Source organism: Miscanthus floridulus, chromosome 7, assembly GCF_019320115.1.
Source record: "Miscanthus floridulus cultivar M001 chromosome 7, ASM1932011v1, whole genome shotgun sequence".
NCBI lineage: Eukaryota > Viridiplantae > Streptophyta > Magnoliopsida > Poales > Poaceae > Miscanthus > Miscanthus floridulus.
In genome coordinates this window covers 68,388,743-68,415,669 of record NC_089586.1, presented here as the reverse complement: position 1 = coordinate 68,415,669, position 26,927 = coordinate 68,388,743, and the positions used below count along the sequence as shown (strand labels likewise).

Sequence of the window (26,927 nt, the reverse complement as noted above, 5' to 3'; positions counted from 1 at the left end):
ATGGTGGTGTTGTGCCAGGGCTCGTGCGATGGCGTGCGAAGGCATGGCCGCTCGTCACCGCGTCCAGGTGCGCGTAGTCCGTGTGGCCTATATATAAACGTTGCAAAGTGTGCCACAAAGTTGTACCGTGTGCTCACAAGGAGCCGCAAAATTATACAAAGTTTGGACGCGTGTCGGTCTCGCCTTCCTCCCCGCGAAGCAGGTAGGGTCCAAGGGAGCCACCACAAAGCAGTAGGTGCCTCCGCCGCTGCACCACCGCCGGTACTGATCGGCGGCGTCTTGGAGTCCAAGCCGGTGCTGGCTCGGCGACTCCCGTGTTTTTCATGGAGCCACCAGTGTTCGGACTTGGGACATTGGTGCCAGCGCTGCCGCCACCAGTAATGCTACTACCCTACGTCAAGAGCTTCTGGACGAAGAGGGAAATCAAATTATTAGCCGAAATGTCCCAAATTTTGAACCATCCGTCTGGGGAGATTTCTTCCTCACCTACTCGAGTCCTTTGGCTTCCTCCACCGAACAGGTACGTTTTTAGCTAACTGCTTAGAGCATCAGCGGTAGTAGTAATTCCCCCACTCGTGCAGTGTACATCCAGTAAAAAAGGTGGGCCCCGTAATAGAAAAATCAGCAATCCAACTCCAACCTCCTGCACTCGTTCGGTTGTCAGGAACAACAAATCTTAATTCATCTTAGCTTGTAGTAGCGTTGCTATGGGTATCAACTATTACCCGCTCTTCTCCTACTCTTCAAGTTAAGGGCCTATTTAGATCAAACTAGCTAATAATTATCTGCTAAAAATTAATTGGGTGGATTAAACTTGCCTAGCTAATAGGACAACAAACTATTAGCTTGACACCTAGCTATCTCATTAGCTGGGGAACCTAGCTAATATACTAGCAGCTAATTGATGGTAAGTTAACCAAAATATGTGTGCCCACCTATTGATAAAGTATAGCAACTAACTATTAGCCGTGCAATAGTAAAAAAGGGGTATTTTTATAAAATAGCACTCTAACCACCTATTAGCTAATGAGATCCTAAACATCTCTGTAGCTAATAATTAGCCCTGCTAATTGTAGCTTTGAGCTACGAGCCAACTAACTATTAGTTAGCTAGCGGATCCACTGCTACACCCATCAGCATAGACAAACAAATACATGAAAATCTTTATAGCTACTTGATGCGCATCATTAAAGATGGTGTCCCTACAGTTCATTGATTCAGAAACCTCATTGCTGCCGGTCCTAGACGTCCCTTCACCTGCTGATTTTCCCCATCGTTAGTGAAAGTCTGCAATGATAAGCAGGGTTATCACCATATGTTCAAAACCCATGGTGAAAGTACTTCATCACCGCCGATCTAGCTTATGATCCGACAGTGATGAGCTCTTCATCAGCTCAGCGTATGATCCGGTGGTGTTGAGCTCTTCATCACGACCGGTGTATGATTCCATGCAAACAACTTCTTGTATTTGAAGTTATTAATAGCTCTCCACTATGAGATCCATCCGGTGGGTGTTTGAGCTTTTCATCATTCAAGCGTTTTTCGACATGCCATCGCAACATCTTAGTTATCTTTTTATTTGCAAATAACCACTTCAAGTGAGGAATTATTAGAAAATATCCACATGACCTTTTGCGGGCAGAAAATAACTGCTTCTAAAATGACTACATGATCATTGAGCTTAGCTTGGGCCTCTCTACCAACAAGGTCATACCCAGCTACTAACTTATTTTCGCAAAGTGCTTTTTCAAAAAGAAATAATCAAGGAGGCTGTGCTTATAACATTTGCTACCGTGTCATATGTCATATGCATAATAATATTATATGCTGATCAGTGGCGAATCTAGGATTTTAGTTTAGGGTATGCCGTCCAAAAAAATTTCATATCCAATTCGGTAAATCCATTTTAGCAATTCAGTAATAATTACAAAATTGACAACGTGATTCGGTACATATGCACTAAGTAACATGATGAGGCTTAAATTCATGGATTCAGTTGAAACCATCCACTAAATACAATATAAATAGTTCCAAAGACATACTGATAAACAATGCCAAATAATTAAACAATTCGCTATTTGTGATGTTAGCAAATAGCTATGAAAATAAACAATAATTTTCTATAGAAAGATGAAGAGTAGAAGAAACCGAAGAGCAAAGATTAAAATTTTCCTAAATGAAATAGCGAATCAAGATGGTAAGCCTTACTGCTGTGGACGCGCAAACTACAGATGAGATGAGCCTCCGATCCAATCCAACATCCATCCAGGGCGGAGGGCGGCAGGGCACCAGGGCGTCTGTGCGTTAAGGGTCAGCCGTCAGGCAGCGTGCGTGTCCTCCGTCCTACGGTCGAGATTAGATTAATTATAGGAACCGGAAACTTCGTGTACCTTAGCATGTACTGGAACGTCTGGACTTGCGTATTGCCGCGTGGGCCGTGTCACGTGGGCCTCCCGTCCTCCCATGTGTGTGATGCGATCCAGATATGTTCTCTTTTTTGTTTTTACGAATACAGCGTATACATACTACTATGTATACCAGTTGCCGCCGGTCTTGCAGGGTATGCCGGTGCATACCCGGCATACCCTGTGGCTCCGCCACTGATGCTGATTCAATATTTATTTTCTCAGCTGACAAGGATGGTAGAATGAGCGAATCATCTGACGAGAAATGTGTCTAAGGCAATATCAGCTTCAAGTAATTGTACCCTATATGAAAGGATGCAACTCATTAATGTTTTGGAACGTCTCTGCCTCGATCATCTTTTCAAAGAGGAGATTAATGCCATACTATCTGAAATTTACAAAACTAATGATGTTAGTGGGAGTGATCTTCAAACGACAGCTTTGTGGTTCTATCTACTTCGTAAACATGGATATCAGGTTTCTCCAGGTAATGGGTATATCCTATATGGATTTTATTCTTAGTTAAGTGTGTAGTACCCCCATAGTCAACTATTCTAAACATTGACCACTAGTTTTCATTGTAACAAATATGCTCATTCCACTTCTGAGCTACAATACCCAAAAATCACTTATTTATGCTCGAGTGAGTACCCTTTACAACCTTAAAAAATGGTAACGAGTCAAAAATTAAGATATAATGTTATCACTCTCCTTCATGCTCCAGATGTCTTTGCAAAGTTCAAAGATGAACAAGGGAGTTTTGCAGCAAACAATCCATTGGAAGTACTGAGCCTTTACAATGCTGCATATCTAAGGACTAATGGAGAGATAATTCTTGATGAGGCTGTTTCATTCACCAAAAGGAGTTTAGAATCAGTATTAACCAACCTACAAGGGCCATTAGCCCGTGAAGTGAAGTGTGCACTTGAGATACCATCCCCCAGAAGGGTAAGAATATATGAAGCCAAGTATTACATATCTGTGCATGGACAAGCCAATGAAGTGATAATGGAACTCGCGAGGTTGAACTCTAATATCGTACAACTCCAATATCAGCAAGAGCTCAGAATCATTACGAGGTGAAGTTACTCATCTCATTAAAACTAATTTATATATGTCAAGTATCCCCAACACACAAAAGGCAATAATTAAAACAACTTATATCTTCAAGTATTACCCCAACACACAAAAGGCAGAGCTTACTCTATGTTTCCAAATTTTCTTTATGGACATGACAATTCAAATTTAAGATAGTGGTTAACAAATGTCCAGGTGGTGGAAGAACCTGGAACTTCAATCAAGGTTATCATTTGCTCGTGATAGAGTTGTGGAGTGCTATTTTTGGATAGTAGGAGTATATTATGAACCAAGTTACTCACGAGGACAAATAATATTGACAAAAGTGCTTGCCATTGTTTCCATTTTGGATGACACTTATGATGTCTATGGAACTTTACAAGAGTGTGAGTTATTTACAAGCTGTGTAGAAAGGTCTGTATACTTAATCTCGTATCCTTTTCTACCACATTGTTTTATCTTTTATGGTAACATTATTGGAACAATTTTATGTAATATGGATTTCTTGTCCAGTAGTCATTCATTGATGTGTGCTCATTGTGAATTTATTAATAAACTATGCGACAAATAAGTAGTTTGCCAACAATAACTTGTGATCTAAATGGTAAATTCCATATCATTGATGCAAGTGACTTTTGTCTAGCTGGGACCGTATGGTGGCTGATGGTCTCCCAGAGAACATGAAGTTCATTTTTGGGAAAATTATGGATACCTACCAAAGCATTGAGGATGAGCTATCACCTGAGGAGAAGTACCGCATGCCCTACCTAAAAAACTTTGTAAGTTAACCCTTTTGGTGCACCAATTTCATGCTCTTATTACTATCATACTCATGGAAAATTATGCCAAGGATGTAGTAAATAATCTTAAAGGTGTTCTTCAACACAAAGACCTAGATCCACTTTTTATAAGCATAATAGAACTAACACGTGGTGTATTCGATTGTCTCAATGAGCCTGACAAATATGAAAATATATACTAAACTCTAGTTTCTTTAGTATTATGGTAGCATTACAAGTTGGTTCAATTAAACATGGCATCAAACTGCTAAGTCAAATATAGTATTAAAATCTATCTGAATCTACAAACATTTAAGTTGTAATTAATTTGTTGAATCATGTTGGTGATTTTGGTAATGCCATCACAAATTATCATTTTAGATATTATAACATGAGGAAATTAGGACAAGTTGCTTAATATCATCTCTACTTTAAGTAATCTTAATACTAACGTTGAACTATGATGAGCTACTAAACATGATTTCTACATTGGGCATTCAAACATCCTAAATCACATAAGAATTCTAATAAAAATATATAAGTTAATAATAGAAAGTTCAATGCATATGGCCACAAATTTTAGGCCTTCAAATGAACATAATACCCTTGAATCAAGGGAGGTCCACCGTTGTAGCAAGACAAACAAAGGCTTGAGCTTTATAAATAGACTAAGGTACACTCTCTTCTTTGCTCGTTAACCACCCATACTAATAGCTAGGTACCACTAATGCAGATTATAGATCTAGTTAGAGCTTACTACAAGGAGGTCAAATGGCGCGAAGAAGGGTATGTCCCTGCAACAGTTGAGGAACACTTGCAGGTTTCAGCAAGAAGCGGTGCCTGTCACTTATTGTCATTGTAGCACCCGATTTTAAGAACAAAACCAAATGCACACCATATGTGAGCCTAGCAAGTCAATTCTCACATATAGCTACAAATAAGGGTAATATCAATAGACAATGCTCAATATATAACGTACCTAGTATAAAGAATATAACCTTAGATAGCAAACAATGGAAAGACAACTCCGATCTTTGGGTGAAGACTCCAATTCCACAAGGACAACTGACTGGTTGATCACAAGCCTAATTCCTCTAAACTCTAGCAATCTGGTACCCATCCAGGATTTTTATCCAAATAATTGAAAAATAAAGCAAGCATAAGTACATGTCATACTCAACAAATATAACATGAGGTTCATGAGGCTCAAAAGGTTGACACTGGTTAATTGCGATTAGCTTTTAATGAGTCATGATTTTAGCAATAGGGTGGCAACAAGTTTATTCACAAGCCCATATAAACACATGATCAGGTAAACATGAATAATGAAAAGCATAAACAGTATTTATTGATGAGCATCTTTATCATCAGCATCATCAGTGTTCATCATCATTAACCATTAATGATCATCTATTCCGTAAATGTTCCAAGGCCACTCGTGATCGTGAGCACGGCTGATATACCAGTTTTACACTCTGCAGAGGTTGTACACTTTCACTGTGAGTCGTGATTTACCCTTTCACCCGAGGTAGCTAATCTCTTGACCCACTTTCAAGGAAGGTCGGCGGGTTCACTATGAAGTCTTTCAAAGGTTCAACTAACAAGTTAGGGCCATTAGAGTCACTCGACAAACAGATGCAGAGCCCCCCTTCCCGATGGCACAATGACACGTAGCCTATACTCAAGGGGACATATCTCGAACTATACCTGATTCATCAAGCCATTCTTACGCCAATAAAGGTAACCACTAATAAGCTAGAAAAGGTCCTCATACTGAGCTAAAGCCAAAGCTATGTAGACCTCAAAGCTGTATTGTAAGTCCCAGATGATCACTTATAGATAAGTCCTTAGGGAGAGGAATCTAGAGCACCATAAAAATAGCCCAATGCTCTAGCCCCCTTGTTCCATGTTGCTAAAAAGCATCTTTTAAATGTTTATTGCATATACCATTAGTCAAGTTACAAGATCATGGCTTTAGTTGAGCACTAGCAAAGCTACCCAATGCAATAACCCAAAGGTATCAAGGTACAAGTACAAAAGACTGGGATATCCTTAGTAATAGTCAAGATAGACACATGCAGCATGAATTAAATGATTAAAGGTGTATAGGATAACAAGGAAGATCTTATGCTATACTTGCATTAAACTCAGATCTTTCTTCTAGTCCAAACCTTCAATGAATTGCTTCTTGATCACCAACGTAAAGCTCACCAACTGGACATCATCATAAAACACCACACAAGCATCCATGCAATTATACACAGATCAAACAAAATAACTAAATTAGAATAGTACACCAAACATAATAAACAACAAGTAAAAAGGTTTTAAAGATGTTCTACACACACAGGCGCGAAGAGCACACTAATCGGAGCTACGGTTTGAAAGAAACGACTACCGAAAGATCTACTCATAAGAAAAAATATAAAACTATAAGCTTTATGTTTTTTAACTATATAAAAGCTTATATAAATTGAATTAAGTCAAATTTAGTTTTGAATTATAAAACTAAAGTAAAACAAATCTAATTTTATTTATAAAATCTAGTTGCATAATTATTATTCAAATTAGAGTTTAAAAGATGAAATTCTAGAAATAGTGACATGATAAACATTGTTACTAACGCGTAGATCTCGTTGTAATGAATCTAGCGCAACTTGAACAGGTCAAATCAGAGCTAAAACGTAGAAGATATGAATTAAACAAGATTTCCTTTAATAAAATAATAGATTAAATCTAACCTTGAATTTTAAAAGATGAAACATATCTAACAGTAGTATGAACATATAGATTATGGAATTATGAACCTAACGCAAGTTGAACGGATCAAATCGGAGCTAAAACGTGAAAGTTATGGCATATAGAAACTAGTGGCAAAATTGTAAATAGATGAAACGTATTTTAGATCTAACCCGAAAGAAATTACGCTTTTAAAAGAAGAAGGTGAATTCTATGATTGCGCTTTAGACTACGGGTTCTATAATTAAAAACCCAAGGGGCTCTTTAGAAAATAGACCAGGCGAAGGGGTACCGGCCGATCTGGACCGTAGGATCTAAAGGAAACGGTGCAGATCAGATGGGAGGGGGAGAGAGAGCGCGGCTGGCCGGAGAAAGGGCCGACGTGGCGGCTGCCATTGATGGTGGCTAGAAGCTCACCAGCAAAACCAGTTTCGACGTTCCCGGGCACCACTGGGCATGGGAGGACCATAGGAAGCAAGAGAAGCTCGAGGCGAGCTCGATGGAGGGTTCGGAGGGAGCTACGACGGCGCGATGGCGAAGCTGCGCCCGTTATGGCGGATTGGCTCGTCGGCAAAACTTTGACAAGGTGAAGAGAGAGATAGAGGGCGAGAGAGAGCATTCACGGCACCAACAGATCACTTACCTCTCATAGATGCTCGGCGACACAGGCGTAGAGGCGGCGGATCTCCGACGACGTGCGACATATGGAGCTACGGCTGCTGTGGCTCAAGGTGAGGTGGTGGCTTGCGTCTAGGGTTCAAGGAAGGTGGCGGGGCGCTAGGCTGCTATTTAAGGGGGGCGATGGCATGGGGCAGCACGCCAATCAGGCGGAAAATGGGGCGGCAGCGGACTCCCGGGCGGAACAGAGTCTGGCCTGGACTCAAGGTAGAGGACGACTGACGCGTGGGCTCGGGCTATCAACGACTCGGTCAGTGGGGCCATGATGTCACCATGAGGAGAGAGGGGGCTCGGCCGCGCGGCTTTGCTAGGCTACGGCCTGGCTTGCTGGGCCAGCCCAAGAGCGGGGGCACGGCGAAGCGGGGAAAGAGAGAGATGGGCTGCGGGGAAAGGGAAGCTAGGCCGCTCGAGCCAAAAGCCAGGGAGAGGGGTGAGTTTTCCTTTTCTATTTTGTTTTCAAAACTAAATTCAATTATGAACCAAATGCAAATCCAAATATAGTTTCAAATATACTTTTCAATTCAAATAAAAATGAGCAATTTTGGTAGGCTTCCAAAAATAAAATTTACAACCCTTTTTAAACTCTTTTATTTTCCAATCCACTTTTTCTTTCTTTTCTGAATTCTATTTTCAAAAACATTTTAAATAAATTTGAATTTGGATCAAACCACTCATCACAATAAACAAAATGCAATGGCATGAATGCACAAAAATGTTGTTGAGCCTTATGTTAAATTTTAATTTAATAAAAAAAATTATTTACCTATGTTTTCATGAGCACAAAAATACCAAATTAAATCTTTTAAACCCTATTTCAAAAAGAGCAATTTTTTAGGGTGTTACAATTCTACCCCCTTAAGATGAATCTCGTCCTCGAGATTCGAAAGACGTCGACTAGGAGATAGGGATACTCCATCTTTGGATTCTTCTTTACTTCCTCGTGTAGTTCCATCGTCTTGATAAGGATCTCACTTTACTTTGCATACCTATTAACCTTACTCCAAGTAACTTGCTCAACTAATTCCAAAATTTTAATAGGCACATTAAACAACTCTCAGGTATCTCCAATCACTAGCCCACCTTTCCTTTTTAGTCCATACTTATTAGACCTCTTTCTTCCTATGTTCACCTTCTAACGGAGCCTTACGAATCTCTTGGTTAGAAAGAGAATCTACCACCAATCTTCAAAACATTAATGATTCTGGTTAAGTTGCTCGAACTTGGAATACAATTCTTAGTCCTTGGTGTCACCTGAACCTTCTTAGCACAATTCTCCGTTGCTAAGGGCATCGGCCATGACTCTGCTTCTCGAAGTGATAGCACTTTTCAAAGTCATAACCTTGATTGCTTCAATCCAACAATGATATCTCAACTCAAAACCATCTCAGTGAATTTATCCTATAGATTCTTATGATCCACCTAAATGTCACTTTTATGTCCAAGAAGATATTACTTTCATGCTCCAAAATGGATAACTCTAGATCATTCGTCAGATGTTCCATCTCATGTTTTCTTGCATAAGCCTCTACTTTTTCTTCTTGCATAAGGACACATCCCACACCTTAACATGGTGCATCCTAGTGGATATAAAGCTCTTGTCCTGATCTGGCAAAGCTAATACTTAGGTTTTCCTTCAACCTCTCTTTTTTCTTTTTTTTACTCTTTCAAATACTTAGCTGAGGTCTCTTGATCCAAGCAAACTTAAACCTTCTCCAGTACTACTATCAATATCTTGGATAAACTTCCCTTGAACCTCTAATCAAACCTCATTATTAAAGACTGAGTTTCTCTCACATCTTTGAGTGGATTCCAATTAACTCTCTTTAATCCAAACCTTCCTATCATGCTTAGTTTTTCGTTGGGATTTCCTAAGACTCCATAGAACCATCTATAGTTATCAGATATCTCATTCCTTTGTCATCAACGCTACTTGTCCTAGGTATGTTGAAGATTAGACTCCCAGATGAGGATAGCTTGAATTACAGAGCCATATTGACGAATGCATCCATTCCTCATAGATGATCCAATAACTTATCAACCGAGCAAAGGATACTTACTCTAGATGATGAAGCCCTTAAGTGGTATACATCCTCTGAGTATACACCTTCTAATAGGTCATTCTCATATTCCTCAGGTGTAGGCTGAATACTCTCGTACTCAATTCTTTCTCCTGATGGTGCCATTAGAAGCACCGAACGTTGGGCATACTTAATCATTCCTTTGCATGCAGACAACCATCCCCTTCCAAGGATATCATCAATGTCCATTAACTCCAAAGCAATAAGGTTTGCCTCGAAGTTCTTCCCTTTTATATTAAGACTAACTTTTAGGCATATGTGGTTTGCCTTCTTTTCTCCTCCTAGAGAGTTAACTATTAGGGGTTCCCTCATTAGAAGCATAGTTGTCTTATGTTCTGCCACATATTCCCTAGAGATGAATGAATGTGACGCATAGGGGTCAAACAACACCAAAGTAGTGTATGAGCTTACTGCAATCAAACCATAAACAACACCATGGCAGTGTCCTTAGCTCCATGAGTGGTAATCATATCCACATTGTTCAACCTGCCTTGAATGTAGTTTCACTTTAACTTATTGCCTTGCACCAGCTCCTTATGGATATTCTATTTTGGCTCATGTTGTTGTTGATTCTGGCTTTGATTACTCCCAGCAAACTTCTCAAGACAATCATTCTTATAGGGTTCAATCTCACCATAATCATAACCTTCCTTACTAGTAGAAGTATTTGTCATTATCAAAGTGATAGTGGGAGATAATAGACATGGCTCTTGAGAGCTAGAATGCTGCACTTCCTCATAGGGTTGCTAATACTGATCCTGATCTGTACTCCCAAGCAAATTCATAGGGTGTGACTGACATTCTAGTTGTGTAGCAAAACGGAGACGAGTGTTTCTAATCTAGCATTGAAGGTCATGCTTTCTCTTCTTTTCTTCCATCCCTCGACGCTTGTTCTCAATTAGAATTGCCCTGTCCACCAATGTTTTGAAATCAGCATACACAACAATCATCAACTACAATTGAACTCCATCATTCAGTCCTTTCAAAAAGCATTTCTGTTTCTTAGCATCGTTATCCACTTCTTCTAGAGCATAGCGTGACAACTGAGTGAACACGTTACGATACTCACACATAGTCATAGATCCTTGCTTGAGAGCCCAGAACTCATCTGGCTTGAGTTCTACCACACCTGTGGGAATGTGGTACGACCTGAAGCTCTCACTAAACTCCTTCCAAGTGATCTGTCCAATATTATTGGGACGTCCATACTGGTAAGACTCCCACTAGTCTTGTGCTGCGCCCTGGAGTTGGCTAGATGCAACAAGCACCTTCTCATGGTAGCAACCATCACAGAGATAATCGATGCTTCCAAATGAATAACTAGAACGTATGAAACTTCATCTTGCAACTTCTTCAACTTGGCTACCCCCCTTAAGAAAAGATCAACTAGTGGACACAAAAGGGTAACTTGCAGCTCCTTCCATATGGGCTAACTAGTATCAAGACGTTCTGACATCCCAATGATACTCTCGTGTATGGGCAAGAATAAGAAATCTAAAATTCCTTGCGAGCAGAAAAACAACAGTGCAGTAAAATAGCTGTAACTCTCATTCCATCAATCCAATGAAGTTGTAGCTTATACCGTTGGAAAGCTTATCAAATCCTCCACAACTTCCTCATAGAACACTTTTCCAAATTCCATAGTTAAGGTAGTCGAAACTAGTGCACAACAAAAACTGCTCTAGGTTTCAGACAGCACAGATGCATCGTCTTGTGATTTTCATAAATCCATAACCAAAATATCTATTAGGGTGATTCTGGTGGTCACATAAAGATATCAAAGTCTACTGTTGTCCAGAATTTTGTCATGACTTTTGGTCATCCAAAAACAAAGATATAAGTCAAAGAGTGCAGGTTGCTCCAAAAATACAGGATAGGGAGAACAAAAGAAAACCATAACCCAACTATTTATTTTATTAATCCTTATACCTTAGGCCTATAAGCTAAATGAAATTGTGGGAACACTCAACAAGATCATTGCAATCATTACAAAGATCCAAAACAAGCATAAGCATAATATCAATTCAACAAAGCAATAAAGGTGCTTAACTCAATCATTGACTCCACTTGCGATACTATTGTCCTCATTATATTAGGGATAACAATCCTAAGACTCATCTTCTGTTTACACAAGAAGGTGGTGAGGGACAGTTATAAAAGCATATCAAATCAAGGAGTGAAGATGAGAACAAAGACTTTAAAATAAGCACCAAGGTAGAGATGAATAGCAAGGGTAGAGATATAGTAGAGAAGAAAATATCAAAGCTCATAGAGCAAGGGTTTTTGTAGCAACTTCTAAACCTTAGAACGACCAGTTTCTACTAGGCTTGTGTCCTATAGTCCGCATTGCTCTAATACCACTTTATAGGACCTGGTTTTAAGAATAAAACCAGAAACAAACCATATGTGAGCCTAGGAAGTCAATTCTCACATATAGCTACAAATAAGGGTAATATCAATAGATAATGCTCAATATATAACATACCTAGTATAAAGAATATAACATTAGATAGCAAACAGCGGAAAGATAACTCCGATCTTTGGGTGAAGACTTCAATTCTATAGGGAGAACTAACTGGTTGATCACAAGCCTAATTCCTTCAAACTCTAGCAATCTGGTACCCATATAGGATTTTTATCCAAATAATTGAAAAATAAAGCAAGCATAAGTATATGTCGTACTCAACAAATATAACATGGGGTTCATGAGGGTCAAAAGGCTAACACTGGTTAACTACGATTAGCTTTTAATGAGTCATGATTTTAGCAATAGGGTGGCAACAAGTTTATTCACAAGCCCATATAAACACATGATCAGGTAAACATGAATAATAAATAGCATAAACAGTATTCATTAGTGAGCATCTTTATCAACAGTATCATCAGTGTTCATCATCATTAACCATTAATGATCATCTATTTTGTAAATGTTTCAAGGCCGCTTGTGACCATGAGCATGGCTGATATACCAGTTTTACACTCTGCAGAGGTTGTACAATTTCACTGTGAGTCCTGATTTACCCTTTTACCTGAGGTAGCTAATCTCTTGACCCACTTCCAAGGAAGATCGGCAAGGTTCACTATGAGGCCTTTTAAAAGTTCGTCTAACAAGTTAGGTCCATTAGATTCACTCAGCAAACAGATGTAGAGCCCTCCTTCCCAATGGCACAATGACACGCAGCCTATACTCAAGGGGACAGAGGCCGAACTATATCCAATTCATCAAGCCATTCTTACGCCAATAAAGCTAACCACTAACAAGCTAGAAAAGGTCCTCATACTGAGCTAAAACCAGAGCCATGTAGCCCTCACAGCTATATTGTAAGTCTTAGATGATCACTTACAGATAAGTCCTTAGGGAGAGAGAAATCTAGAGCACCATAAAAATAGCCCCATGCTCTAGCCATCTTGTTCCATGTTGCTAAAAAGCATCTTTTAAACGTTTATTGCATATACCATTAGTCCAGTTACAAGATTATGGCTTTAGTTGAGCACTAGCAAAGCTACCCAATGCAATGACCCAAAGGTATCAAGGTACAAGTACAAAAGACTAGGATATCCTTAGTGGAAGTCAAGGTAGACACATGCAGTATGAATTAAATGATTAAAGGTGTATAGGACAAAAAGGAAGATCCCATGCTATACTTGCCTTAAACTTAGATCTTTTTTCTAGTCCAAACCTTCAATGAATTGCTTCTTGATCACCAACACAAAGCTCACTGACTAGACATCATCATAAAACACCACACAAGCATCCATGCAATCATACATGAATCAAACAATAGAACTAAATTAGAACAGTACACCAAACATAATAAACAACAAGTAAAAAGGTTTTAAAGATGTTCTACACACACAGGCGCGAAGAGCACACTAATCGGTGCTACGGTTTGAAAGAAACAGCTACCGAAAGGTCTACTCACAAGAGAAAATATAAAACTATAAGCTTCATGTGTTTTAACTATATAGAAGCTTATATAAATTGAATTAAGTCAAATTTAGATTTGAATCATAAAACTAAAGTAAAACAAATCATATTTTATTTATAAAATCTAGTTGCATAATTATTATTCAAATTAGAGTTTAAAAGATGAAATTCTAGAAATAGTGACATGATAAACATTGTTACTAACGTGTAGATCTCGTTGTAATGAATCTAGCGCAACTTGAGCAGGTCAAATCAGAGCTAAAACATAGAAGATATGAATAAAACAAGATTTCCTTTAATAAAATAATAGATTAAATCTAACCTTAAATTTTAAAAGTTGAAACATATCTAACAGTAGTATGAATATGTAGATTATGGAATTATGAACCTAATGCAAGTTGAACGGATCAAATCAGAGCTAAAATGTGAAAGTTATGGCCTATAGAAACTAGTGGCGAAACTGTAAATAGATGAAACGTATTTTGGATCTAACCCGAAAGAAATTATGCTTTTAAAAGAAGAAGGAGAATTCTGTGATTGCGCTTTGGACTGTGGGTTCTATAATTAAAAACCCAAGGGGCTCTTTAGAAAATAAACTAGGCGAAAGGGTACCGGCCAATCTGGACCATAGGATCTGAAGGGAACGGTGCAGATCAGATGGGAGGGGGAGAGAGCGTGGCTAGCCGGAGAAAGGGCCAACACGGCGACTACCATTGACGGCGGCGAGAAGCTTGCTAGCAGAACAAGTTTCGACATTCTCGGACACCACCGGCATGGGAGGACCACGGGAAGCAATAGAAGCTCAAGGCGAGCTCGATGGAGGGTTCGGAGGGAGCTACGACGGCGCGGTGGTGAAGCTGCGCCCGTTATGGCGGATCGGCTTGTTGGCAAAACTTTGGCGATGCGAAGAGAGAGATAGAGGGTGAGAGAGAGAGTGTTCGCGGCACCAACAAATCACTTACCTCTCATAGATGCTCAGCGACGCGGTCGCGGTGGCGGAGAGGCGGCGGAACGGTGAGTCCCACGGCGGCGGATCTTCGACGACGTGCGGCATATGCAGCTACGGCTGCTGTAGCTCAAGGTGAGGCGGTGGCTCATGTCTAGGGTTTGAGGAAGGTGGTGGGCACTGGGCTGCTATTTAAGGGGGCGATGGCATGGGCAGCATGCCAAACAGGCGAAGAACGGGGCGGTGGCGAACTCCCGGGCGGAACAGAGTCTGGCCTAGACTTGAGGTAGAGGACGACAGATGCATGGGCCCAGGCTATCAGCGACTCGGTCGGCGGGGCCACGATGTCAGCGTGAGGAGAGAGGGGGCTCGACTACATGGCTTTGTTGGGTTGTGGCCTGGCTTGCTGGGCCGACCCAAGAGTGGGGGCACGGCGAAGCGAGGAAAGAGAGAGAGATGGGCTGCGGGGAAAGCGAAGCTGGGCCACTCGGGCCAAAAGCCAGGGAGAGCGGTGAGTTTTCCTTTTCTATTTTGTTTTTAAAACCAAATTCAATTATTAACCAAATGAAAATCCAAATATAGTTTCAAATATGGGAACATATCATGTGCAAACCAACCAACCTGTGCAAACTTGAAAACTACCAATCAGGATCACTAGATGCTGATCCAATGGATGGGGTGAGGGGGCTTAAGCGCAAAAAAAGGATGATGGGTGGGGGGCTTAAGCGCAAAAAATCCCACCTCACACCCCATTCATTGGATCAACATCCAATGATCCTGATTGGTAGTTTCTAAGTTTGCACAGGTTAGTTGGTTTGCACCTGATACGTTGCCTTCAAATATACTTTTCAATTTAAATAAAAATGAGCAATTTTGGTAGGCTTCCAAAAATAAATTTTACAACCCTTTTTAAACTCTTTTATTTTCCAATCCACTTTTTCTTTCTTTTTTGAATTCTATTTTCAAATCCATTTGCAAAATCATTTTAAATAAATTTGAATTTGGATCAAACCACTCATCACAATAAACAAAATGCAATGGCATGAATGCACAAAAATGTTGTTGAGCCTTATGCTAAATTTTAATTTAATAAAAAATTATTTACCTATGTTTTCATGAGCACAAAAATACCAAATTAAATCTTTTTAACCCTATTTCAAAAACAGCAATTTTTTAGGGTGTTACAGTCATGCGCATCGTTTGTTGGAATGACAGATATAGCCACAAAAGAAGCTTTTGATTGGGTATCTGATGTACCTAAATTGGTGAAGACGCTCTGCATTATTTTGAGACTTTCAGATGATCTGAAATCATATGAGGTAAATATCTATCTTTTTGGGGGGTTCCTTATTATCATCATCTATACTATACCTTTGGAAATTGCTCGTAAAAGAAAAGTTTCAGTTTTAGCTTATCATAAATTATGGTTTCCTTATACTACTACTAGAAATAGGTTTACCATACATGTCAGTCCTCGTTGTGGTGATTCACTCACTTGGAGGTTCACGCGCCAATTGGCATCACATGCCAAACCCTCAATAGGGTGCCGCACAACCAACAGAAGATGAGGATCACACAAGCCACGAGCAATCCACTAGAGTACCTTTTGGCTCTCCGCCGGGGAAAGGTTAAGAACCCCTCACAATCACCATGATCGGAGCCGGAGACAATCACCAACCTCTGCTCGATGATCCTCGCTGCTCCAAGCCGTCTAGGTGGCGGCAACCACCAAGAGTAATAAGCGAATCCCATAGCAAAACATGAACACCAAGTGCCTCTAGATGCAAACACTCAAGCAATGCACTTGGATTCTCTCCCAATCTTACAAAGATGAAGAATCAATGATGGAGATGAGTGGGAGAGCTTTGGCTAAGCTCACAAGGTTGCTATGTCAATGCAAATAGCCAAGAGAGTGAGCTTGAGCCGATCATGGGGCTTAAATAGAAATCCCCACGAAATAGAGCTATTGTACCCCTTCACTGGGCACTGCTCGGGGTGATCGAATGCTCTGGTCAGATCGACCGAACGCAGGACCCCAGCGTCCGGTCGCCCGATGCTTGCCATATGTCGTCGGCTTCAAATGCTATTCGCCTGATCTCAACAGTCAGGTGATGATCGGACGCGCTGCTCAAAGTGACCGACGCACCAACACCAACGTTCGGTCGTTTCCAGTAAGGTACCAGAAGCGAAAAATCACGACCGAACACGTCTGGTCATGCCCGACTAGACTCACCCAGCGTCCGGTCACTCAACGTCTCCTCTGTGCACTGCCATGTCAGTGGGACCGGATGCACCCACTCAGCGGCCGGTCACAAAGTGACCCAGCGTCCGATCGAAGACCGACGCCAGCGTTTTCACAACTTCTACTGATCGGACACGCCGATCTAGTTGAGGTCAGCGTCCGGTCCACTCTGTGAGACCCTATCTTTTCTATATAGGGCTCCGGTGGCACCGTTGGACTGTCCGCACTCTACGGGCGGACACTCTACCGGTGAAGTTCCTAACCCTTGCTCAAATGTGCCAAGCACCAAGTGTATCACTTTATGCACATGTGTTAGCATATTTTCACAAACATTTTCAAGGGTGTTAGCACTCCACTAGATCCTAAATGCATATGCAATGAGTTAGAGCATCTAGTGACACTTTGATAACCGCATTTCAATATGAGTTTCACCCCTCTTAATAGTACGACTATCGATCCTAAATGTAATCACACTCACTAAGTGTCTCGATCACCAAAACAATATGGCTCCTACCATTTATACCTTTGCCTTGAGCCTTTTGTTTTTTTTCTTTCTTCTTTTCAAGTCTAAGCACTTGATCATCACCATGGCATCACCATCATCATGTCATGATCTTCATTTGCTTCACCACTTGGAATGTGCTACCTATCTTATGATTACTTGATAAACTAGGTTAGCACTTAGGGCTTCATCAATTCACCAAAACCAAATTAGAGCTTTTAATCTCCCCCTTTTTGGTAATTGATAACAGCCCTTTCACAAAGATATGAATTGAAATTCAATTGAATCCATGTTGCTTGCCCAAGCATATTTACTATGTGTAAAAGGATATGGACAAGTTTCATGAACCCCAAATGGTAGCAATTGCTCCCCCTACATATGTGCTAAGAGTTTGAATTGTAGCTTGCACATATGCTTAGATAGTAAATATATGAGACAATGTCTACCAAATGATGCTAAGGTATAAAAGATGGACCTTTGAAGCATGATAGCAATCGGAGTGCACTAATATACCATCCTTAGCATCATGGTTAGCTCTATACCACTTAGAAATGAAAACACTAGATAACCTATGCAAGCTAGTTTTTCATTTCATCATTCAAACCTACAACTAGCATACACCACATAACCATGGATATTGAAATTTAAAACTTGTGCCATGCAAGCAAACATATGAAATGCACATTCAAATGCACCATACAAGTTCATGAGCTTGCTCCCCCTACTTGTGTGCTCAAAATTTTAATTGATCCCTTTCCTTTGTCATATCTCTCTCCCTATGTCAAGTTCTCCCCCTTTGTTGTCTTTTCATTATCTTAGTACACTAATGTCTTTGTTTTTCTCCCCATATACTAATATCACTAATATCTTTGTTTTTCTCTTCCTTTGTCATCAATGACCACAAAGGTTCAAAATGTAGATAGGTTGACATTATCAATGTCAATCAATGGGGTGAGGATCATTTTCTCAAAATTGGTCCAATCTAGAATACTTGCCAAAGATATTTAACTCGGTTTGATCCAAGGACAAGCTTCTTCACACCTTCAAATAAGGGTTATCTTGTACCATGTTGAGTTAAACACTTAGAGCTCATTTTCTAGATCAAACACTAGGTTTACAAGCCCACAAACATGTCATATGCTACCACTAGATCAAAATAAGCATAGAAGCAATAGTGGTACCATACAATCATCAAATTCATTTGATTTTCATGAATGGGCTTAGTAAATGTGAAAGATGACTAGATGCACTAAACATGTCCTTAGCAAGGATGTATGCCATGCCAATCAACTTTTATCTTGGATTGCTCGAAGGAGAGGCATGTCATATGAGTGGGGGTGCATCAACACATGTTTAAGAAATCCAATATGTTCAACTTATTCCTTAGCTTGCAAAACCTTTTCTCATCCAATGGCTTGGTGAATATATCGGCAAGTTGATTTTTGGTGCCTATACTCTCAATGCAGATGTCCCCTTTTGTTGGTGATGTCTTATGAAATGGTGGCGGACATCAATGTGCTTTATTTTTGCATGTTGAACTGGATTGTTGGTCAACTTGATTGCACTCTCATTGTCACATAGCAATGGCACTTTCTTGAACTTGATTCCAAAGTCACTCAAAGTGGCTTCATCCAAAGTATTTGTGCACAACAACTACTGGCGGATATGTATTCAGCTTCGGCGGTTGATAATGCAACACTATTTTGCTTCTTTGATGACCATGAAACAAGTGATCTTCCCAACAATTTATATGTGCCCGAGGTGCTCTTCCTTTCAACCTTGCATCCCGCATAATCCGAGTCGTTGTAACCAAATTACTCAAACTTTGCTCCTTCGGGATACCACAAACCAACATTTTGTGTATGCTTCAAGTACCTCAATATTCTCTTTGTAGCCTTCAAATAACTCTCTCTTGGTGAGGCTTGAAATCTTGCACACATGCATACACTAAACATGACATCCGGTCTTGATGCGGTCACATAGAGTAGGCTTCCAATTATAGACCAATACAATTTTTGATCCACCATATTACCACTTGCATCACTATCCAATTTATCATTTGTTCCCATTGGTGTACTAATAGCTTTGCTATCACTCATGCCAAACTTCTTGATCATGTCCTTGATATACTTGCCTTGACTCACAAATGTACCATTCTTCAATTGCTTGATTTAAAGACCAAGGAAGTAACTCAACTCTTCAATCATGGACATCTCAAACTCATTAGCCATCATCTTTCCAAACTCATCACAAAAGTCTTGATTGGTTGATCCAAATATGATGTCATCAACATAGATTTGCAACACAAATAAATCTTTTCCAATCTTCTTGATGAAAAGAGTGGTGTCAACCTTGCCCATCATGAACCCTTTAGAGAGTAGGAAGTCCCTCAATCTCTCATACCATGATCTAGGTGCTTGCTTCAAGCCATACAATGCCTTCTTCAACTTGTACACATGGTCGGGCTTCTTGTCATCTTCAAAACTAGGAGGTTGCTCAACATATACTTCTTTATTGATGTAACCATTGAGAAATACACTCTTAACATCTATTTGATAGAGTTTGATGTTGTGGGCACAAGCATAGGCTAGCAAGAGAAATACACTCTAATTGCTTCCAATCTAGCAACCGGGGCATATGTTTCTCCAAAGTCAAGACCTTCAACTTGTGTATAGCCTTGTGATACCAATCTTGCTTTGTTCCTTACTACTATCCCATCTTGATCTTGCTTGTTTCTAAAGATCCATTTGGTTCCAATTACATTGTGTCCCTTTGGTCTCTCTACTAATTCCCATACTTGATTTCTTGTGAAGTTATTCAATTCTTCATGCATATCATTCACCCAATCAACATCTTTCAATGCTACATCTATCTTCTTTGGTTTAATGGATGACACAAATGAGAAATGCTCACAAAATGATGCTAATCTTGATCTTGTTTGTACACCTCTAGAAATATCTCTAATTATAGTGTCCAATGGATGATCCCTTGCAATATTGATTGGTTAGAGGATTGGAACTTGATTGCTTGCACTTGCTTGATCATTGGGTTGAAATGATATACTAGCCACTTGATCTTGTTCATTGTCATGAGAGCCATTTGTACTAGCTTGAGTTGTATCATCTTGCACATTTGAGTTAGAGAGCACTTGCACTTGATCATCTTCATCATCATTTACTTGCCTAGGCCTCAATTCACCAACATCCATGTTCTTCATGACATTTGAAAGTTGAATGCCTCTAACATCTTCCAAGTTCTCATTCTCTTCTTGTGAACCCTTGGTTTTATCAAATTCAACATCATGAACTTTCTCAAGAGTACCACTATCCAAATTTCAAACTCTATATGCTTTGCTAGTGGTTGAGTATCCAAGTAGAAATCTTTCATCACATTTCTTGTCAAACTTGCCCAATCTAGTGCCTTTCTTCAAGATATAGCATTTGCAACCAAAGACCCGAAAATATGCAATGTTGGGCTTTCTACCATTCAAGAGCTCATATGGTGTCTTCTCTTTCAATGGGTGACAATAGAGACGGTTGCTACAATAGCAAGCCGTGTTGATAGCTTTGGCCCAAAAAGATTGACTCACATTGTATTCACTAAGCATAGACCTTGCCATATCAATGAGTGTTCTATTCTTCCTCTCAACAAGGCCATTTGATTATGGAGTGTACATGGCTGAGAATTGATGTCTAATTCTAAATTCATCACACAACTCATCAATTCTAGTGTTCTTGAACTCACTACCATTGTCACTTCTAACTCTCTTGATGGTTGTTTCAAACTCATTGTGAATACCCTTGACAAATAATTTGAATGTTGCAAACACATCACTTTTGTCCATTAGAAAGAATACCCAAGTGTATCGAGTGTAATCATCCACTATCACAAAGCCATATTTGTTTCTACCAATGCTAGTGTATTGAGTTAGCCCAAATAAATCCATGTGCAATAACTCAAATGCTTTACTAGTACTCATCATGCTTTTCTTAGGATGGGTGTTTCCAACTTATTTGTCGGCTTGACAAGAGCTACAAAGCTTATCCTTCTCAAACATAATATCTTTCAAGCCTCTAACCAAGTCATGCTTAACCAATCTATTCAATTATTTTATTCCAACATGACCAAGCCTTCTATGCCATAACCAACCCATGCTAGACTTAGTGAACAAACATGTAGATAATCTAGCTTCACTAGCATTAAAATCAACCAAGTGTAGATTCTCATATCTAAAGCCTTTGAAGATCAAATTAGAGCCATCTACACTTATGATCTCTATATCATCTACTCCAAATATGCATTTGAATCCAAGATCACACAATTGAGCCACGGATAGCAAATTAAAGTTCAAGCTCTCTACTAGCAACACATTGGATATGCTCATGTCATTGGATATTGCAATCTTACCAAGCCCTTTGACCTTGCCTTTGCCATTATCACCAAATGTGATACTATCATAACCATCATTGCCATTGGTGTTGATTGAGTTGAACATTCTTGCATCACCAGTCATGTGTTGAGTGCACCCACTATCAAGAACCCAATGCCTTCCTTTGTCTTTGTAATTGACCTACAAAAGAAGATCATTTCTTTTTAGGTACCCAAACTTGCTTGGGTCCTTGAAAGTTATTCACTAAGCTCTTAGGTACCCAAATGGCTTTTCTTTTTGAGCCCATCCATGGTTTACCAATGAACTTAGCCTTTATACCATTTGCACCCTTCGTAAGCATATAGAAAGAATCAAGCTTAATGGAGGATACATTAGCATTTTTGCTCTTGTTGTTGCATTCATGCTCTTTATGACCAACTTGCTTGCAACTAGTACAAAACCGACCATTGTTCTTCATAAAACTAGTCTTATGAGGAGCCAAGGCCGCCTTGCCTTTCTTGGGGGTATAGCCCAATCCCTGTTTATAGAGAGAAGCTCTTTGGCTACCTAAGCACATAAGCAAGAGGTCCTCACCACCATAGGCCTTAGCCAAGGTGTGAGTGAGCTTATTGACCTCCTTCTTGAGGTTCTCATTCTCAAACATTAGTGAGGCATCATAAGTGAAACCATCACTACTAGATGAGGTGGAAGTAGAAGTACTACAAGAAGGATTAGTAGGAGGAACAATGATAGGCATAGATAATGATTCATTAATTATATCACAAGTTAAGCCTACATTGCAAGTCTCAACATGCTTCTTTTTATTTTGCTCATCAAGCAAAGAGGAATGAGCCTTTTCAAGCTTTTAGTGAGCCTTGCCAAGCTTCTCATGGGCTTCCGCTAGCCTCTCATGAGATGCATTGAGCTCATCAAAGGCTTGCTTAAGGGCTTTTAGTTCCTTACGCAAGCTTTTGCATTCCCTTCTCTTAATGTCAAAGTGTTCTTTAGCATCTTCTAGCATGTTAAATAGTTCATCCTTAGTAGGTTCATCATCATCACTATCATTTTCATTTTCATTATCATGTTCCTCATCACTTTCATCATCATAAATTTGTACCTTAGTGGCCTTAGCCATGAAGCATGATGGAGTGTCGAAGAGAGAAGGCTTCTCATTGATAGCAATGCTTGCAAGTGCCTTCTTCTTGGTGGTCTTGTCATCATCACTATCATCATCATCACTTGAGGAAGCATCACTATCCCAAGTGACCACATATTAACCACCCTTCTTCTTCTTGAAGGTCATCTTGTCCTTCTTCTCTTTCTTTTCCTTCTTGTTCTTCTTGTCATCATCTTTGTCGCTATTGTATGGGCATTGAGCAATAAGATGATCTTTGCTTCCACAATTGATGCACCTTCTTGACTCTTCCTTATTCTTGGATGAAGACTTCTTTCTTCTAGCATGGTAGCCCTTCTTCATCATGAACTTACCAAATCTCTTGACAAAGAGAGCCATCTTCTCATCATCATCATCATTATCATTCCATGAGTCATCATCTTCACTTGATGTATCTTGCTTTGCCTTGCCTTTGGATGATATAGCCTTGAATGCCACACTCTTCTTCTTCTCATCCTTTTTCTCATCTTTCTTCTCCTTTTCTTCCTTCTCATCATCATCTCTATATGTATCATCGGTCATTATATCTCCCAACATTTGATTTGGTGTCATGGTGTTCAAACCACTCCTCACTAGAATAGTGACCAATGTGCCAAATCTTGAAGGCAAACATCTCAAGAACTTGTGGGAGAAGTCCTTGTCCTTCACCTCTTCTCCAAGTGCTTTGAGATCATTGACAAGCACTTGAAGCCTATGGAACATCTCCGGCACACTCTCATCCTCCTTCATCTTGAAGCTTGCAAACTTCTCTTTAAGAATGTATGCCTTTGCACCCTTCACGGCTTGAGTGCCCTCAAATGATTCCTCCAATTTTTTCCATGTCTCATGAGCTCTCTCAATGTTCTTGATTTGCTCAAATGTTCTCTCATCCAAAGCATCATGGATGGCACTAAGAGCAAAGTCATTATTTTGGAGTAGCATCTCTTCGGCGGTGGTGGGAGCCTCTTCATCCTCAATCTCAATTTTGGTCTCCACCACCTTCCAAACCTTTCTATTGATTGACTTGATATAAGTTGTCATCTTAGCTTTCCAATAGGGATAATTTGAGCCATCAAATTGGGGTGGCTTCTTGGTGTTGTTGATTTGAGCCATTTTTACACTGAAGGTGGTTAAGCCTCAAATCATGGTGACCTCAGCTCTGATACCACTTGAAAGGTCCTAATGGCTAGAGGGGGGTGAATAGCCTATTAAAAATTTCTACAACAACACTTAACAAACCGGTTAGATAATTATGAGGCGAAGCAAGTGTTGTGCTAGCCTACTAAAAATACAAACCACTTACCACAATTCTAGTTTATATAGTTTCTATCCACATAATAGCTATGTCACTACACTAAGTTAGTGCGCTCTCAAATGCTAACTAAAGAGCCACACTAACCAAACTAACAAGCTCTCACAACTAGCTACACTAAAGAGCTTGACAACTAGTTTGCGGTAATGTAAAGAGAGTGAGCAAGATGGTTATACCACCATGTCGAGGAAGGAGCCAATCAATCATAAGAATGAATACCAATGAAGACCAATCACCTTAGAATCAAATGATGACACAATGATTTTTTACCGAGGTTCACTTGCTTGCCGGTAAGGTAGTCCTCGTTGTGGCATTCCCTCACTTGGAGGTTCACGCGCTAATTGGCATCACACGCCAAACTCTCAATAGGGTGCCACACAACCAACACAAGATGAGGATCACACAAGCCACGAGCAATTCACTAGAGTACCTTTTGGCTCTCCGCTGGGGAAAGGTCAAGAACCCCTCACAATCACCACGATCGGAGCCGAAGACAATCACCAACCTCTGCTTGATGATCCTCTCTGCTCCAAGCCATCTAGGTGGCGGCAACCACCAAGAGTAACAAGTGAATCCCATAGCAAAACACGAACACCAAGTGCCTCTAGATGCAAACACTCAAGCAATGCACTTGGATTCTCTCCCAATCTCACAAAGATGATGAATCAATAATGGAGATGAGTGGGAGGGCTTTGGCTAAGCTCACAAGGTTGCTATGTCAATGCAAATGGCCAAGAGAGTGAGCTTGAGCTAGTCATGGGGCTTAAATAGAAGCCCCCATAAAATAGAGTCGTCGTACCCCTTCACTGGGCACTGCTCGGGGTGACCGCATGCTCTGGTCAGATCGACCGGGCGCAGGACCCCAGCGTTCGGTCGCCTGATGCTTGCCATGTGTCATTAGCTTCAAACACTATTTGCCCAATCTCAACGATCAAGTGATGACCACACGCATTGCTCAAACACTATTTCTAGTAAGGTACCAGAAGCAAAAAATCACGATCGGACGTGTCCGATCATGCCCGACCGAACTCACCCAGTGTCCGGTCACTCAACATCTCCTCTGTGCGCTGCCATGTTAGTGGGATTGGACGCACCCACTCAGTGTCCGGACATGAAGTGACCCTGTGTCCGGTCGAAGACTGACGCCAGCGTTTCCATAGCTTCTACTGATCGAACATGCCGGTCCAGTTGAGGCCAGCATCCGGTCCACTCTGTGAGACCCTGTATTTTCTGTATAGAGTGCTGGTGGCACCATCAGACTATACACACTCTACGGATGAACACTCCACTGGTGAAGTTCCTAACCCTTGCTCAAATGTGCCAACCACCAAGTGTATCACTTTGTGCACATGTGTTAGCATATTTTCACAAACATTTTCAAGGTTGTTAGCACTCCACTAGATCCTAAATGCATATGCAATGAGTTAAAGCATCTAGTGGCACTTTGATAACCGCATTTTGATACGCATTTCACCCCTCTTAATAGTACGGCTATCGATCCTAAATGTGATCACGCTCACTAAGTGTCTCGATCACCAAAACAAAATGGCTCCTACCATTTATACCTTTGCCTTGAGCCTTTTGTTTTTTTCTTTCTTCTTTTCAAGTCCAAGCACTTGATCATCACCATGGCATCACCATCATCATGTCATGATCCTCATTTGCTTCACCACTTAGAATGTGCTACCTATCTTATGATCACTTGATAAACTTGGTTAGCACTTAGGGTTTCATCAATTCACCAAAACCAAACTAGAGCTTTCAGTTGGTTAGATACTAATTTAGGGTAGTAGACATCTATGCATGTGCACCAAACTTCTGGAATAACTCTAGGGATATGCTAGGCTAGAGCTAGATGGGTTTTGGGTTATGTCTAACTAGTGCACCTAGTGATTTGGGTTCTATTCCTTCTCATGAACCACTTGAGACTAAGGCTTGAGATTGAGCAAAAGAAATTTAACTCCAAAGTTGATAATCATGAGAGGCTAGGATCCTTGATAAGAGGTTGAGCACACCTTGCTTTCCATTCTTGAAGGGAAATACCAACATCCTTGCAAGAATCCAAAGAAATGCATGAGAGTGACATTGAGAGGGGTTTCATGAGATTGGTCATGCATAGAGCCTTGATCATACCTTTGTGATGAATGAGATGTCACCACACTCCATGATCCATTCATGCATGAAAGATTGAGATTAGGGTTTGGGAGATATTTCCAACTAACTAAGATGAGAGCTCATGAGCTAACCATGATCATGAGGTGAGGATGAGTCGAGCTTGATGAAGTGATGATCTTGGGTTGCATTCCTTCACTCCATCTTCCACCTCCATCTCCAATCTCCATTTTGTCACTCTAGTTCTTCCTTGTTCTTGCTCTTTTTAGAGAGAGAGAGAGGAAGGTGAGAAATAGGAGAATGGGTTCAGTTGGTGCTGCTTCAGCTGAGGTATGGTTCATCCAATTTCGTGCATATGACATGTGGGGTCAAGGGTTGAGTTGAGGACAACTCATTCCCCACTCACTACATGCAGTTCAGATACTGGCGGATGGTCCGGTATGACATCGGACTGTCTGGTATTCTCTGTTGGTGGAGAGATGGGTTCCAACACTTAGGATTTGGCACTGGGCCAATTAATTTTTATTCTAAAGGTCAATAACCTGATCTCTAATAATCTGATCCGTTGTGTTACATCTTTCAGATTGTGAGTCACCTCATTGGGTAG

At 40.4% G+C, this 26,927-nt stretch overlaps 1 pseudogene; it reads left to right on the top strand.

Annotated features, from left to right (window-relative positions):
* LOC136465619 (alpha-terpineol synthase, chloroplastic-like) lies at positions 1-26,927 on the top strand (annotated as a pseudogene).